General features: G+C 40.2%; 1 pseudogene; it reads left to right on the top strand.

The window, feature by feature from the left end:
* Window positions 1-6766: 6766 nt before the first annotated feature.
* Window positions 6767-6885, top strand: LOC148518094 (5S ribosomal RNA; annotated as a pseudogene).
* Window positions 6886-18059: the final 11174 nt, after the last annotated feature.

The following is an 18059-nucleotide window of genomic DNA, read 5'->3' as shown; positions in this document are numbered from 1 at the left end:
GATGTTATCGTCATGTTATCCAGCATGTTTGCCCGATGATAGATGTCTAAACGACCAGTGGGAGTGCACATCGCTGGTCTTTTTAGACATTTTTTTTAATGATTTGCAAATGATTTATGAATGATTGAATGATAATAATATCATTATTGTTCAATCACTCAATTAAATTGTCTAGTGGATGGGCACCTTTACCCATTGTTTCACTATAATTTACTATGAAGAAAATTGAGAAATTTGCTGAGAAGACTTTTAGTTTCTTTGTGGGTTTCAATGGACACACAACACCATCTTGACCCCCAATACATTTATCACAAAATGTATATATATATATATGTATATATATATATATATATGTTGTAAGTGTATTAGGTGATGAGCGACTGACGTATATTAATGCAATAATTAAGTGTGCAATTCAACCAACAAAACATAATACACAAGGTGTCTATAGATGAAAAAATCTATAATCACAATTTAATAATAAAATAAACACACAGAACATACATATAAATAGATACTGCTTAAATAAGCACGAGGTGTTCTGATAAATAAATTATCCACAATATGCAAAAAGTGCTTATAAATATTCTAAAAATTCTACACACAATTCAGCCATTTAAAAACGATTTAAAAAGCGAGTAGAATTCATATATTTATATATTTAAAAAACCAGTATCACAGAGGAATCAATAAATAAAAACAAGTATAAAAAACTCATAAAAAAGTTCCAAACTTGTTCTTTAAAATTAGGAAGTTAGAGTGAAAATGCAAAGCTTATCTGTAATAGTTCATTTCAGGCAATGGCAGCTATCCCAACGCGTTTCATCCACTTGGGGACTTCATCAAGGGGTGCTAGTGAACAGGGTTTGCCACTTTTTATACCCTTTGTGAGACAGGACTCCATTTGTCTCATTAGGGCCAGCTTTGACGTAACTTCCGGTCAGTCACATCTGGAAATGCGCTCTTTTTATAAAACAATTGAAACGTATTGGAAACATGTGGATGTAATTATTATTATTATCCTTTATTTATATGGCGCCACAAGGGTTCCGCAGCGTCTTACATAGTACATAAACATAGTGCACAAACATAGTACATAGACATAGTACATAGACATAGTACATAGACAGTTGAGCAGAACAAGAAAACAGTGTCATACAGTTTAAGACAATGCAATACAAGTACATGGTATATAAACACTGCTGCAACAGAAGCAGGATGGCAAAAGTCACGGGTTAGGTGCTTTTGAGTATAGAGCAGATAATATAAGTAAAGAAAGGATAAGCACAAGAGGAAAGAGGGCCCTGCTCGTGAGAGCTTACATTCTAGAGGAGATGGGCAAACAGACAGGGGTGACACGGATGGGGTAGACAGTGAGCATGGGACAGAGGGTTAGGATGACAGATGGGTGGATTCCTATTTTACAGTATGTGTGGAAGTCATTTGAATTAAGATTTATGCCACTGAGATTCTACTTTAAGAGGCAGTTTTTGTAGGTGTCTGTGGAAAGCCATGGCTGTTATATCAGTTTACGTGAAGTCTGACGGGTAGCTGAAGCCACTTCATGAAGGGCTATTTAGAGAGTTTGGTTAACGTATAAACCAGCAGTCTCAGGTAAAAGTAGTTATTGTAAAGAGATGTTCAGATGTAAAATAATAAGTTGTGATCAAGTGTGAATTCTATAAGGCACATTTATTGATTTGGAGGGTGATGGGAGACATGTGAGGTTTGCAGGATATTTATTCCATAGTATATCCGCTGTCAGTGTGTGGGGCCTGGATTTGGTGATATGTCACCAGATAATAAAAGCAGAAGAATGGAGAAGTAGATATAGTTGTAGGTGTGTAAAAAATTTATATAGTGACACAATGAGTCTGTAATAGTCAATTTTTGATGAAAAGAAATCGCATTAGTTTTTAGAGGAGGTGAGTGACTCAATAGGGCGGCAGTGTGCCCAGAGAGGGAAGATGCTGGGAGAGTTAGGGATGTTATATCCTTAGAGAAAATACAAAGGAGGGAGTTGAAAAAAAGAAATGTGTAGTACATGGTGAGTTTTAGGTTTGTTTTTTTTAGACAAATTTTAAAGTAATGGTATCTTAATCTGAAATTACCTTAGATGTTGGTCAATGTTTGTTTAACTGTTTGATTAACTGTTATGTAATCACACTTTGTGCATTTAACACTTGGTGTTTTTAACCCCAGCTGCAAACAGCCCCAGCTGCCCCTAGACTGAATATAAGGAGTGGTAACCCTTGATTAAGATAGGCTACAACTGACTCAATTGGCTTGCTGATCAAAGGAGATAACTTGCTCTGAGTTGGAGCAAAAACCAGACCAGATATATACCATAACTATGATTCACTGACCAATACAGACTATACAGGAAGAGAAAAAAAAAAAAAAAATCTATGCAAGAGATACAGTCACATACATTTGAATCCACACACGATTGCAAGCATGAGGTTCTATGCAGAATATCGGTGCAATAAGCAAGATGAGACAGTCACATACATTTGAATCCACACACGATTGCAAGCATGAGGTTCTATGCAGAATATCGGTGCAATAAGCAAGATGAGACAGTCACATACATTTGAATCCACACACGATTGCAAGCATGAGGTTCTATGCAGAATATCGGTGCAATAAGCAAGATGAGACAGTCACATACATTTGAATCCACACACGATTGCAAGCATGAGGTTCTATGCAGAATATCGGTGCAATAAGCAAGATGAGACAGTCACATACATTTGAATCCACACACGATTGCAAGCATGAGGTTCTATGCAGAATATCGGTGCAATAAGCAAGATGAGACAGTCACATACATTTGAATCCACACACGATTGCAAGCATGAGGTTCTATGCAGAATATCGGTGCAATAAGCAAGATGAGACAGTCACATACATTTGAATCCACACACGATTGCAAGCATGAGGTTCTATGCAGAATATCGGTGCAATAAGCAAGTTGAGACAGTCACATACATTTGAATCCACACACGATTGCAAGCATGAGGTTCTATGCAGAATATCGGTGCAATAAGCAAGATGAGACAGTCACATACATTTGAATCCACACACGATTGCAAGCATGAGGTTCTATGCAGAATATCGGTGCAATAAGCAAGATGAGACAGTCACATACCTGAGGGATGAAATGAAATAAACAGATGATTAGTCCATATTCATGCAGGATAAATGTTTGATTAACTGTTATGTAATCACACTTTGTGCATTTAACACTTGGTGTTTTTAACCCCAGCTGCCCCTAGACATATATATCATCCCTGGTGGACTGTCCATAAGTTCTATATCAGTTCATGTTTATTGTTGAGTGACACAGGGCCCCCGATCGTACAAGGACTTCCGCCCTTGTCCGCTCCGCTTCTGCCCAATAATAACGTCACATCCATTCTATCCTTTACCAAATGTGTCTGCATTAGTGATGTTGTGTCCGCCATTTTGTTGGAGTCTATGCGCGGCTGTACTAGTGGTCCGGTTTATCTCCTCCCGACAGGTACTCCAGGCTTTCTCCAGCTCCTATCTTCATTAGCTGTACCATCTAGTCTATTCCCTGCTGGGCACTATGATTGGCGCTTGCGTGTCTCATTCCTGTCATCATTGTTGCTGTTGCCATAGTAACCAGGATGCCATCTTCCCATATGCAGCTGATGATTTAAAAGGAGGACAAATTAGTGAATCTGTTCATTAATAAATAAGATACAGAGCCTAACTAGTAACATAAATTGCATTACACACTATCGTGTATTTGGAATCTAGCAATTAACATGAATGTAGTATATAAAAGTGAGCGACATGATGTTACTGAAAAAGTATATATATTCATATAGTTCCATTTATATAGGGTGATGATTGTCCAAAGTCCAGGATAAATGTAAAAAATGTAAAAATTAGATGGAATATTTTTTTCCATCTTATTTATTCCATCTAATTTTTACATTTTTTACATTTATCCTGGACTTTGAAAATGAAAAAGTTTTTACTAAGAAGTTAGAGAAAATAGAAGAGCAGGTCATTAAAGGCAAGCAAAAGAAATTTATAAGAGATAAACAGGATTATGCCACTAACAAAATTAAACAATGGAGTAGATTTACTACTACAACCCAGACACGACGACTAGACCGAAGCAAAGATGAACAACCTTGGAAACAAATGCCACAAAGAAATAAGATTGGTATCAGGGGTGAAGACATAAGACCAGTAGTTAGATCGAAGATGGATACAAGGAATAGATTTTCAACACTACAAAGATTCGACTCCACCAGTGATACTGAACATCCTTTTTTATCACCGGGCCTGACCACAACCTACGATCCAGGGAACCACAATCTAAGAGAAACAGCTACAACAGCATCACCATTAAAAAGAAGAACAAGAGACGGAGAGGAAAACGGGGCAATGGGAGGAAGAGTATTCAAAAGGAGAACTCTCCAGTAGACGTCAAAAGCATCGGCATCTTTAACCTTTCCACACATACACTAACCAAGCCAGAAATTCAACTACTTAGCAAAGGATTTAATTATGCATCTACCTCAAACATGAACAAATTTGAAGTATTCATAGATTTGAATAAATATGTGAGAAATCTCACCTTGAAAAGACATTTCATTAGGAAAGAGACGGCACCCATAAAGAACTTTGAATCTATGTCAAAATCTGGACTAAAAGGCAAGTCAACTTACTACCCTTTGGAATCTAAGAGTAGCCACATAGAGATTTTCTATGAAAAGGTCAAAAGGGATCTATGTGATTCAGATATTAAGAAGGTATCTAAACAGAACCTTAGAAATGAAGAAAAACATGCCCTTAAAGAATTACAGAAAAATAAGGGGATAATCATCAAACAAGCTGACAAAGGGGGAGGATTAGTTATTATGGAAAGACAAGCCTATCTAAAAGAAGCCAACAGACTACTGGGGGACAAGATCTCATATGCCACATTGCAACAGGATCCTTTGGATCAATACACAGAGGAACTTAGAGTACTCCTTTTGTGGGGTCTCTGTGATGGAACCCTATGCAAAGAGGAATATCAGTACTTGATGACAACTAATCCCACTACCCCCATATTTTATTTTCTACCCATAATCCATAAGTCCCTGACAGATCCACCAGGAAGACTCATCATAGCAGGTATAGATTCATTAACTTCCCATCTTTCAGAGTATGTGGATGTATTCCTGCAGAAATATGTGGTAAAATTAGAATCTTACCTGAAGGATACCACAAATCTTTTACAACATCTGGAAAAAATTGAATGGAAAGACATGTATAAATGGATCACTATTGATGTACAAGCCTTATACACTTGCATTGAACACAATAAAGGTGTTAATGCATATAGATTAACCATGGAGGAAGACGAATCTATGGATGCTACACATCGCAAGTTTTTATGTGATCTTATGACTTTTATACTCAATCATAATTATTTTACATTTTTAGATGTGTTTTACCGTCAAAGTTGTGGTACTGCAATGGGTACTGTTTTTGCACCAAGCTTTGCTAATATTTTTATGGGACAGTGGGAAAAGGAATACATTTATACCAATAATCCTTACAAGAATAGAATAATCATGTATAAGAGGTACATTGATGATATTCTTATAATCTGGAATGGATCTGAGGAGGATGTTAAACAGTTTTTAATATATATTGAGATGAATTACATGAATTTGAAATTTACATCCCTCTTCAGTGACACCTCAATTGAATTTCTGGACTTAGTTTTGAATCAAGAGGAAGGGAGAGTCATTACTAAAACTTACATCAAGGAGGTAGACACCAATAGCTATGTACACTATAAGAGTGGACACCTCAAGAAATGGAAGAATAACATTCCATATTCCCAATTTCACAGAATAAAGCAGAACTGTACTAGAGAAAGCGATTGTAAAGAGCAGATTAATCTCTACACCAAAAGGTTTACAAAGAAAGAATATCCGATAAAACTTCTGACTAAGGCAGCTAAAATAACAGAAGGGTTGAAGAGAGAGGACTTACTGAATTACAAGAAGACTACCACTAATGAGAATTTTCTACCTTTTGTAACTACATATAATGGTCCTGAGAATAAGATAAAGAGATGTTTACAAAAACACTGGAACATCTTGCTTATGGATCCAGTACTCAAGGACATCCTTCCTCCGAAACCCACTGTTCTTTTTAAAAAGGGTAAAAGCTTTAAAGATACTTTGGCGCCAAGTATGATCAGAGATGGTACTCAGACAAGAAATGATACTCTCCCCCCTTGCTTAGGATGCTATAAATGTGGCCGTTGTAACATATGTAGATATCTCCATCCACGCATAAAAGTTTTTTATAACTACAATGATTCAAAAGAATTTAAGATCAAGAATTTCATGAACTGCAATTCTACATCAATCATCTATTTATTAGAATGTCAATGTGGTTTGAAGTATGTAGGGAAAACTAAAAGACCCCTCAAATTAAGGAATCAAGAACACATCCACAACATAAAGAACAAAGTAGAAGGACATGTGGTTTCCAGACATTTTATTACGCATCATGCTTCTAACCCTGAAGAATGTACTTTCAAAGCAATTGAACACGTGACTTTGGGAGAACGAGGAGGAGATCTGAGTAACAAACTTTCGCGGAGGGAAATGTTTTGGATTTTCCAACTCAATACAATGGCTCCAAATGGGTTTAACTAAAGTTATGAAATTGCCCCCTTCCTATGATGGATGAGTTGGTAGCTGTGGATATTATTTACACTATCTACAACCTTACCATTGTACTTATGCCCAATCTCGTCTGATCTTGGAAGCTAAGCACAATTGGGCTGGGTCAGTACTTAGATGGGAGACCACCTGGGCATACTCAGTGTTGTAGTATAATATCCACAGTAGGGCATACATTAGCCACTCAGTCCACCTTAAGGATTAAGGGTCACATACGAGTCGAAGCTTTATGGAATATAAGAATAAGAAAATGCAAATGAGAATGAAGATCATTCTGCTGACTGGCCTGCATTATGGAACATTGACTTTCTTTTTTTCCATCTTATTTATTCCATCTAATTTTTACATTTTTTACATTTATCCTGGACTTTGGACAATCATCACCCTATATTAATGGAACTATATGAATATATATACTTTTTCAGTAACATCATGTCGCTCACTTTTATATACTACATTCACGTTAATTGCTAGATTCCAAATACACCATAGTGTGTGATGCGATTTATGTTAATGGTTAGGCTCCGTATCTTATTTATTTATGAACAGATTCACTAATTTGTCCTCCTTTTAAATCATCAGCTGCATAAGGGAAGATGGCGTCCTGGTTGCTATGGCAACAGCAACATTGACGACAGGAATGAGACACGCAAGCGCCAATCATAGTGCCCAGCAGGGAATAGACTTGATGGTACAGCTAATGAAGATAGGAGCTGGAGAAAGCCTGGAGTACCTGTCGGGAGGAGATAAACCGGACCACTAGTACAGCCGCGCATAGACTCCAACAAAATGGCGGACACAACATCACTAATGCAGACACATTTGGTAAAGGATAGAATGGATGTGACGTTATTATTGGGCAGAAGCGGAGCGGACAAGGGCGGAAGTCCTTGTACGATTGGGGGCCCTGTGTCACTCAACAATAAACATGAACTGATATAGGACTTATGGACAGTCCACCAGTGATGATATATTTTACATCCACATATTTCCAATACGTTTCAATTGTTTTATAAAAAGAGCGCATTTCCAGATGTGACTGACCGGAAGTGATGTCAAAGCTGGCCCTAATGAGACAATTGGAGTCCTGTCTCACAAAGGGTATAAAAAGGAATCCACCCATCTGTCATCCTAACCCTCTGTCCCATGCTCACTGTCTACCCCATCCGTGTCACCCCTGTCTGTTTGCCCATCCCCTCTAGAATGTAAGCTCTCACGAGCAGGGCCCTCTTTCCTCTTGTGCTTATCCTTTCTTTACTTATATTATCTGCTCTATACTCAAAAGCACCTAACCCGTGACTTTTGCCATCCTGCTTCTGTTGCAGCAGTGTTTATATACCATGTACTTGTATTGCATTGTCTTAAACTGTATGACACTGTTTTCTTGTTCTGCTCAACTGTCTATGTACTATGTCTATGTACTATGTTTGTGCACTATGTTTATGTACTATGTAAGACGCTGCGGAACCCTTGTGGCGCCATATAAATAAAGGATAATAATAATAATTACATCCACATGTTTCCAATACGTTTCAATTGTTTTATAAAAAGAGCGCATTTCCAGATGTGACTGACCGGAAGTGACGTCAAAGCTGGCCCTAATGAGACAAATGGAGTCCTGTCTCACAAAGGGTATAAAAAGTGGCAAACACTGTTCACTAGCACCCCTTGATGAAGTCCCCAAGTGGATGAAACGCGTTGGGATAGCTGCCATTGCCTGAAATGAACTATTACAGATAAGCTTTGCATTTTCACTCTAACTTCCTAATTTTAAAGAACAAGTTTGGAACTTTTTTATGAGTTTTTTATACTTGTTTTTATTTATTGATTCCTCTGTGATACTGGTTTTTTAAATATATAAATATTAAATATATGAATTCTACTCGCTTTTTAAATCGTTTTTAAATGGCTGAATTGTGTGTAGTATTTTTAGAGTATTTATAAGCACTTTTTGCACATTTTGGATAATTTATTTATCAGAACAATTTGTGCTTATTTAAGCAGTATCTATTTATATGTATGTTCTGTATGTTTATTTTATTATTAAATTGTGATTATATATTTTTTCATCTATAGACACCTTGTGTATTATGTTTTGTTGGTTGAATTGCACACTTAATTATTGCATTAATATACATTAGACGCTCATCACCTAATACACTTACAACATTTCATTATTAAGGGCTACCCCACAAGCCCTTTCACATTGGGCTCAGCTGACACCCTATTATACTAAGGGAGTACGTATATTTTTTATGTATCCTGAGTAATCCTCTGAACTCAACTGGTCCGGCATATATATATATATATATATATATATATATATTGCACTTATGGTCAAATGGCTAACATCAGGGGTGCACTCAACATATGTGTGCTTAATCCATAGGTATCAGCACACATTATTTCCAATAGGTTAAATCAGAGAGACACTCACCTGTCTTCCAGAAGCAGTAGAGATATATTTGATCCATTGTAAGATAAATTTAGCAGCATAAACTGAGTGATGTTTCGATCCCCTGCGGTGCTTTTACGCTCGCCTCTTCTGGCCTACTCCGATCAATTTCAGCTTGAGGACGCTGTCCTGGGCTCCTAAAAATCTCATGGCCCCTCTGCACCTTTTTGCGTAGGGGCCGGTCGCTAGATTATTATGTATGTGCCCCGGCAATTAGCAGCGTCAGAGAGGAGGAGCTTAAGCGGAGGGGAGGAAACAGGAGGGATCACCTTCCTCTGTTACAGCCATACTGCCCCCTCCTGCTGCTTAATTACAGCCCGCGATCAGCCACAGTGTATGAGTCAGACAGACTCATAATGCTGTCAATGCCGCTGTGGGCCATTTCAGTGCTCCCCTCCTGGATCCGCCACTGCTCCCAGGTGCCTAACGCAACTAGCGGCCCCATAGCAGTAAAATCATACCGGCCCGGGGGGCAGTTGGCACCCTGCCCTCCGGCCTAGCTCGCCACTGCAAGTAATCATGGCCAAGTCTCCATTAAACAGATATCTTTTATACCTTAGACTGAAGAGGTGTAACTGAGCTGTAACAGGATGTCCTCACCTGGGCAAAGTTCAGTGATGGCGTTTTGAATAAACTGCGGGTCTTGCAGAGTTGATTGTAAGCACAAAAATGCCTGGTACCATTTGTACCAAGTATAGGCTGGGGCAAGTAAGCACTGGAAATTATGTCTAGTACCAAAACCATGCATACAAATAGAGGTGGGGGCACCACAAGATGCATACTGGTTTTTTTTTCCATGCATGCCCAATTTCCATCTAAATCAGCGTTGGACTCTGGAATCAGCAAAAACTTCAAATATCATTAGAAGCCAGAGAAAATACAAATAATCATTATATGATTAAGGAGCTCTATCTGAACAGTAAAATCATAGCCACATACTTTTATTAATATGTCTGTTTGAGTTATGTACTCCACAGTGATTTTCTGAATGATTGAATTAATGGAAATTATACAGTTCAAATCAGCAAAGGTCTTTCCATTATCAAGTGCTGAATGGAAGTGATAATTCTCTGGCTGAGAAATGGGACTGAACTGTTCCTAATTGGAGGTTTGGACATACATACTGATTTTTATTCTGTATGTTGTTGATTGAGCTTACTAAATATTTAGTGTGCTTTTAAGATTCCTCAGAAGTGATATTCTCAGATCATATTTTATATCAGTACATTCTGCTCTAGACTTATATATGACCCATTGATTGATACATAAAGAACTGTTTCTATTCTATGCTGTATTTTGAGGCAAAATATGGAAATGTTTACATTCATAAAAACCATTGAATAATTCATAATGTCCTGAACCTCCTACCGATCTAAGATTCGCAGAAAAGAAAAGTGCAGATATACGTTGAATAGAATTCCTGTGTATAATGTGCATGCAGCTCCTGATCATGTCTTTGTCCTTCACCACCCTAAGCCCATCGTACAGTCTCTGAAGAAGCAACAAGTGTGTCCGATCAGGAGGTTACGTGTTTTATGCAAATATGTTCTTTCATTATGAGAAACTAAAAAAGTTAATAATGAAAATGACAGAAAGTAGTTAAAAAAAAAATAGGAAGGGTGTAGGAACAAGATGATTTATTCCGACTCAGAAGACCATTAATGTACACAGGCACACACAAATTTCTTGTCAAAACAGAGATATGATTAATATTACTGAAGAAGGCCACCAAGGACTGTGTTGTATACTGACCATACTTCCCAATTGTACCAATTTAGATGGGACAGTCCTGATTTGAGAAGACTGTCCCACCACCCCACAGATCTGGACATCGGACTTGCTTCAATGATACAAGCCTTCATTGCCATATGCTGGTTTGCATAGCTTTGCAGTGTTCCTCACAACTATCATTTTTCTATTGAGGGTACCCTGTAATTTTTGGAAGCCAGGTTGGAAGAGATTTTCCACCATTCCACACTGATCATCAGACATCTACTAATGCATACCACATTAGATAAAATGGATACACATCTTTTTGTCTAGGTGCCAGAAGTGCCTCTTCCCATTCCCTGGCACTTTTAAAAAAAAAGATTGATGTGGGCAGATATGTGCGCCAATGTCTCTTTATCAGAGACAGCCCTCTTTGTTGTCAATGACTCCCCACCACTTTGGGAGAAGGTATTAGGATTTGGCAGCAGATGATGAGAAGAACTCGTCCTCCATAGTTTTAAAGTACATCAGGAGGATGAGCCCCACTCGTCTTCTGCAGCAAAGGTGCAGGGCCAGCTCGAGGGGTGTTCGACCAGTGCGGTCGCACAGGGGCGCCACCCGTAGAGGGCGGCACCCCTCCACAGCATCCCAATTTCAGCGGGACAGTACCGGAGTGGCCTGTGGGTGGTCAAATTGGGAGGCTGGGGATCCCCACCGCCGCAGCTGTGCAGCGGTGCTGGACCCCCAGAGAGTGAATGGAAGCTGCATGCCATCCACTGACGGGAGAGGGCTGGGGGAAGCCTAGCCAGTGACGGAGTGCTGGGCTTTACCCCCAGCCTGACGTTATTTGGAGGCGTGCCATGCGGGCACACCTCCAAATAATGTCACACAGGGGGCATGGCCTATGGTAATTAGGCCATGTCCCCAAATTCGGTTGCGCGCGGCTATGGTTAGGGCGCTCGCTCATGAGCCGGCACAGGCTCCTGTCAGAACCCTGGAGCCGGCCCTCTTACCCGACCCCTGTTGGGATACAAACCATCAGGATGCCGCTGTCAGTATTCTGACAGGAGGCATCCCGACAGCCGGCATTACATACCCATTCCCTTAATTGTTGTATTAGATTCCACTAAATAAATGTTTTCTATTTTAGATATACAGTAACATGTTCGCATGAATGTGATGGAGTGTGCCAAGATGAGGCAATTGTAAGTCTTGGGCCATATATATTTTATTAATAAGTTTTGAGAATAAATGTTTAATTTCTTGTATAGAGCCCTAAGTAAACACCTTTTTCTAAATTGTTTGAATTTTGGGACAAGATCATCATAGGGGATCAGTATTCAATCTGAAATCATTTTCAGCAAATATTTGAAATATGATCGAATGCTTTGTTTAATTTTTCTTATATCCAATACCAAAAAAGTATACTTCTGAAAGTGTGTTTGATGAGGCTGATATTTGAAAAATTTGGGTTAACTGTTTCCCCTACAAGGTTATATTATTTTACATACAGTATGTTAGCAGAAGGGTTTCAGAGTCATAATTATTGAACATTTTGTAGATTGATGATAGTTCTCCTATTTTGTAATAGAGAAGATTAATATGAAGGTGCTTTACCATGATGTAAACAGTATAAGAATAAATTGATATAGTTATGTTCATATATATATTTGGACACAGACACAATTTTGTTATTTTAACTGTTTGCTAAATATATTCAAGTTACAGTTATATAATGAATATGGTTTAAAGTACAGACTTTCAGTTTTAATTTGGGGGTATTCACATCCAATTTGAAGGACGTGTTTAGGGATTATAGCTGTTTAATATGTAGACCCTTCTTTTTCAAAGGACCAAAAGTAATTAGACAATTGACTCGAAAGGGTCAATCCAATTAGATGTGAAGGGTGCGTATCAGGTGCAAGTTGCTGTTGCAATGGCTTTCAAATGCCGGAAATGGCACCGCATCTCGCACCCCTCTCTCGGCCCGAATTCGAACAAATTTGGGTTGTGAGAAGTTTTGTATGAATTCAGGCTACAATTAAGTGCCACTGTTCCTGCAATAACTCGTACCTGCGAGTACATTGTGGTTAATTGGATTGACCGTAAAAGCTGTTTCATGGACAGGTTTGGGCTATTTCTTTGTTGATTCTTTATCAATTAAGCATGCAAAAAGTCTGGAGTTGATTCCAAGTGTGCCATTTTGCATTTGGAAGCTGGTACAGTGAACCCAAAACATGCAGTCAAATGAGGTCTCAATGCAAGTGAAACAGGCCATCCGTAGGCTGCAAATATAAATCCATTAGAGATATAGCGAGTGACCAAATCAATAGTTTGGTACATTCTGAGAAAAAGAACGCACTGGTGACCTTGGCAACACAAAAAGACCTGGATGTCCATTTAAGACAACAGTGGAGGATGATCACAGGATCCTTTCTATGCTAAAGAAAACCCCCTTTACAACTTCCAGCCAAGTGAAGAACACTCTCCAGGAGGTACTCATACAGTATCAATATCCAAGTTTACCATAAAGTGAAAACTCCACAAGGTGCAAACCATTTGTAAGCCTCAAGAATAGAAAGGCCAGATTAGACTTTGTCAAAAAACATCTAAAAAAGCCAGCCCAGTTCTGAAACAACATTCTTTAGACAGATGAAACTAAGATCAACCTGTACTAGAATGATGGGAAGAAAAAAGTATGGAAAAGGCTTGGAATGGTTTATGATCCAACGCATTCCACATCATCTGTAAAATATGATGGAGGCATTCTGATGGCATGGGCATGCATGGCTTCCAATGGCACTGGTCACTAATATTTATTGATTATGTGACAGAAGACAGAAGCAGCTGGTAGAATTCTGAAGTGTACAAGGATATACTGTCTGCTCAGATTCAGACAAATTCAGCCCATGAGTTCCAGACTTCAGGCAGTCATTGCTTGCAAAGGACTCTTAACAAAGTATTAAAAATTAACATTTTATTTATGACTATGTTAATTTGTCCAATTACAATTGAGCCCCTGAGGGGACTGTATAAAAATGGTTGCAATTCCTAAATGTTTCATACAATATTTTTGTTCATCCCCTTGAATTAAAGCTGAAAGTCTGCATTTCAATTGCATCTCCATTGTTTAATTTTAAATCCATTGTGACTGCGAACAGAGCCAAAATTATGGAAATGGTGTCAGTGTCCAAACATATATGGACCTAACTGTAATAAACTTCAATTGATGCTCACCATAGGGGAAATGCTATCCTCCTAAACAAAGTAAAAATACACCAACAATGTATGTGAGTGCAGGTGGTATGACAGCAGTAATTGATGTATAAAAATGTAAAATTCTCAACAGATTAACAGACAGATTATAAAAGTGTATAATATTTTTAGAAACATAGATAAAAATCAACATAATACATATCATAGTAAAAAAGACATAAAAATATAACATACTGTAAACAAAAAAATTGTCTGGATCAAAATTACAACATTATTAATAAACTCAAGCATAAGTTAGATATTGAGTAATGGCTAATCACAAAATAATTGTTTCTTTGAATTTGAATTTTTAAATTGATTTTATTTATAGTCAGAAAATATATAGGTTAATTAAGTTGATCGGAGTCCATTTAACATTTTATATAGGTAAATAAAGTTGATCGGAGTCTATATAACATTTTGAAGATGTTTGTGAAGGTTTTGTTTAGAGTTTGGAGGATATTGTATGGACATTGCTATATTATGATTTAATTTTCTGATCATTTACAATTTACAATTCTTCTGTCTCAGCGTGAATTTCTATTACTAGTGCAAATATTATTGAATAAAGGAAATCTTTGATGTAAATCACATTCCATCTCATTGATCTGATTGACAACCCTTAATTCTCAATCTTGTAATCTTGTAATGGGGCTTTAATGTATGCATGATGTAAAATCTCTCATGAAGCAGCTTTAGTACTTTACAATATGGAATGCCCTTTTTTATTGTTTTAGAGAGTGTATCATGTTTACTCAGAGGTTGACGCCAAAGTGGCTGGTTACCCATATGATTTTTTGCAAATTCCAGTACAATTCCATCTGTTCATCTGAATGTGCAAGCAGAACTGGCCCTAGCCAAATTAGTTCCCTAGGCAAAATTTTGGATGGTGTCCCCCCTGTGGGATCCTGAAAAAGGTGTGTGGCCTCATGGAAGAGGCATGGTCTCACCGTGCTGTGGCTCCTTCCCACATTGTGCTGTACTCCCAGCACCCCTCTCCCAGCACGGATCAAAGCACAGCACCCATCACCTAGCACAGCACCCCTCTCCCAGCACAGCACCCGTCTCCCTGCACAGATCACAGCACCCCTCTTATAGCACAGCACAGATCACAGCACCCTCACCCAGCACAGATCACAGCACCCATCACCTTTCACCCAGCACAGCACCCTACATCCCTCTCCTAGCACAGCAACTCTCTCCCATTACAGCACAGCACCCCTCACCTTTCTCCCAGCACATCACTGATCACAACACTCATCACCCAACACAGCACACTAGCCATCTCCCCTATACCTCCCTGCACCCCTCTCCCAGCACAGCACAGATCACAGCACCCATCAGCCCTCTCTCAGCACAGCACCCATCACCCTGACCCTCACCCAGTACAGTACCCCCCTCTCTCAGCACAACATGATGGCGCTTCTCACCTGACCCAGCACCCCTCACCCAGCACAACACCCCATAACCAGCACAGCACCCCCTATCCCAGCAAAGCAGGGTGTCAGGACAGCACCCACCCTCATCCAGCACCCCAATCCCTGCAGAGCACCCCTATCTCAGAAGTGAACACCACAGCACCCTGGCCCACTCCCAGTTCCAGACTTACTTTACTTGAATGCAGCCTGCAGAGCTGTCTGAAATGAGGTACAGCAAGCCATTGGCGGAGGACCCGCTTTTCCCAGCTCAAGCTGGCAGGCCATGTCCAGTGCAAGCCGCCCCAGAACCGGCGCAGCGCTAACCACTAGCTGACATCCAAGTGCCCTGCCCTGTCAAACCTCCGGCAGCTGTTCTGCCGCTGACCACTCACTGTTTGCTGCTGCCAGGCTTGATTGGAGCTGTCAGCTGAGCTCCAATCGTGGACACTATGTAGCAGCAGTAGCAGCTGCCAGAGTCTCTGCCCAGCCGGGAGCAGGTGTCCCGGCCATGCCTGCCCCAAACCTGTGCCGGCCGTAGGGGGGCTTGGATGCCCCTAGGCATTTACTTAGTTTACCTAGGACCGGCTCTGTGTGCAAGGACTGAGATGCCCACTTTCAGTGTCTGTAGATGCTGTAATAATGATCAGTCGCACCAATGAAACTAGCACCAGCCCAATGGCAGGGGCATCTCTGTCCATGTATGGCCTCCTCTGTGAGCAGCTGAGCATCTGTGTATACAACCACTTTCACCGACATACCCGCGGCACTCCCAAAACACACCCATAAAACGGACTATATCAGTGTGCTAAAACACCACGTGTCACCGACCAGGAACATGCTTGCTTCTGAAATCGCCACTACGACTCTGGGCCTGATTCAGCAGAGGATGTACAGTTGTTGCTATCGCAGCTGCTAACATGGTAGTAGCTGCGCTAGCTGTAATATGGTAATGCAGCAGGAGGTGTTATGACTCCTGCATGCATTACTGACCTGATAATATGAGATACCATCGGCCAGATGTACAAAAGAGGCCAGGATATCTTTCAGCCTATTGAGATCCTGGCCTCTACACCCCCCCCCCCCCCCAATGGCAGCGACACGCCTCTATTTTGGGAAACAGAGGCTGTTGTCACACCCTCCCCACCCAGAAAAGGCAGCAGACTGTCAATCACTGACAGGCTTCTGCCAGACTGTGTGTGCAGTATGTTGGTTTTGTTTTGCAAAACCACTCTCAATTGTTTTGGTTTTGGACCTGTTTTTAAAAAAAAACAGCTAAGATCATGTAATTTTTGCAACCCAAAAACCAAATTTCAGATTTAAATTTTGAATCTCCAAGTACCAGTATGCGGGGGAAGCTTGCTGGGACCTGCAGTTTGACTGTGAAGACAATGTTGATACTTCTATTTTTTACACACCACATACACTATCAACCAACCACCCACCACCCAGGGGTGACGGAGAAAGCCCCAGGCTATCAGCCTAGGCCAGGGGTGCCCTGGAGAGGAGGACCCCTTTATTGGGGGAGTCCCCAACTCCCACGGATCCCTGGCCTGGGCTGACTAGCAGTCAGGACTGATGCTGCGGCTGGGGGGCCAGGTGAAAGGGCTCCCCTGGCTGAGGCATCAGTCCCCCACTAGAAAGGGTCTGGTGCTGGTTTTACTTATAGGGTGACCCCTACACAATTTTTTGCCCCCTGTAATTAAAACCAGGATTGGCCCTGCAGCCTGGTGCTGGTACCTAAATTACAGTGGAACCCTACTTGTTTTGTTCCCCGTAATTTTAGGTACCAGGACTGGCTGGCAAGTGCGGGGCTGGTTAAGCTTTAGGCGGGGGACCCCATGTCATTTTTTTTTATTACATTTAACCCATTTTTACAGGTCTTAACACACAAGCAGCCAGTACATATCTCACTGATATGTGCAGGCTGCTAGCTCGAGAGAGATTTGCAGAGAGAAAACACTGCAATCTCGGATGTGTAATCTCATCTTCACTTGCAACTCGGGGGAGATATCTCTATTTGCTTCACCATCGGCCAACTCACTTTCAGCTAAACTCACTTCTTAGTAAATTTGCGAGATGAAAAACGGGAAAATCACACGAGATTCGGCGAAACAAATTGAGATTAAAAAAACCTAAACTCGACCATTCTCGATTCTTAGTAAATGTATGCCTTGCTCTTACAGCAACCATCAGTTCCAGCTGATACCTCCAACCATTGGTCTCATCCGATGCTGCCAACATTGGACTCATATCAATTAAGTTCTTCAATTCTTTAACATCGGTCTCAAACCGATTAAGTTCATCAATTCTTCAACATCGGATTCAATTCCATCAAGTTCTCAACATCGGTCTCAAACCGATCCAGCTCTCACTCCAGCATCATTGGTCCCAATCTGATTCTGCTCATTCATTCAGTATTATATATTCAGTTCCATTCCAACCTGCTGTTCAATAAAGACATTCTGGGCCTGATTCAGAGCCGTTCGCTAT

The sequence above is a fragment of the Taudactylus pleione genome, unplaced genomic scaffold (assembly GCF_031769625.1).
Source record: "Taudactylus pleione unplaced genomic scaffold, aTauple2 ptg000202l, whole genome shotgun sequence".
NCBI classification, from domain to species: domain Eukaryota; kingdom Metazoa; phylum Chordata; class Amphibia; order Anura; family Myobatrachidae; genus Taudactylus; species Taudactylus pleione.
The sequence above is the reverse complement of the archived record's forward strand: the minus strand, read 5'-3'. Positions and strand labels throughout refer to the sequence as shown.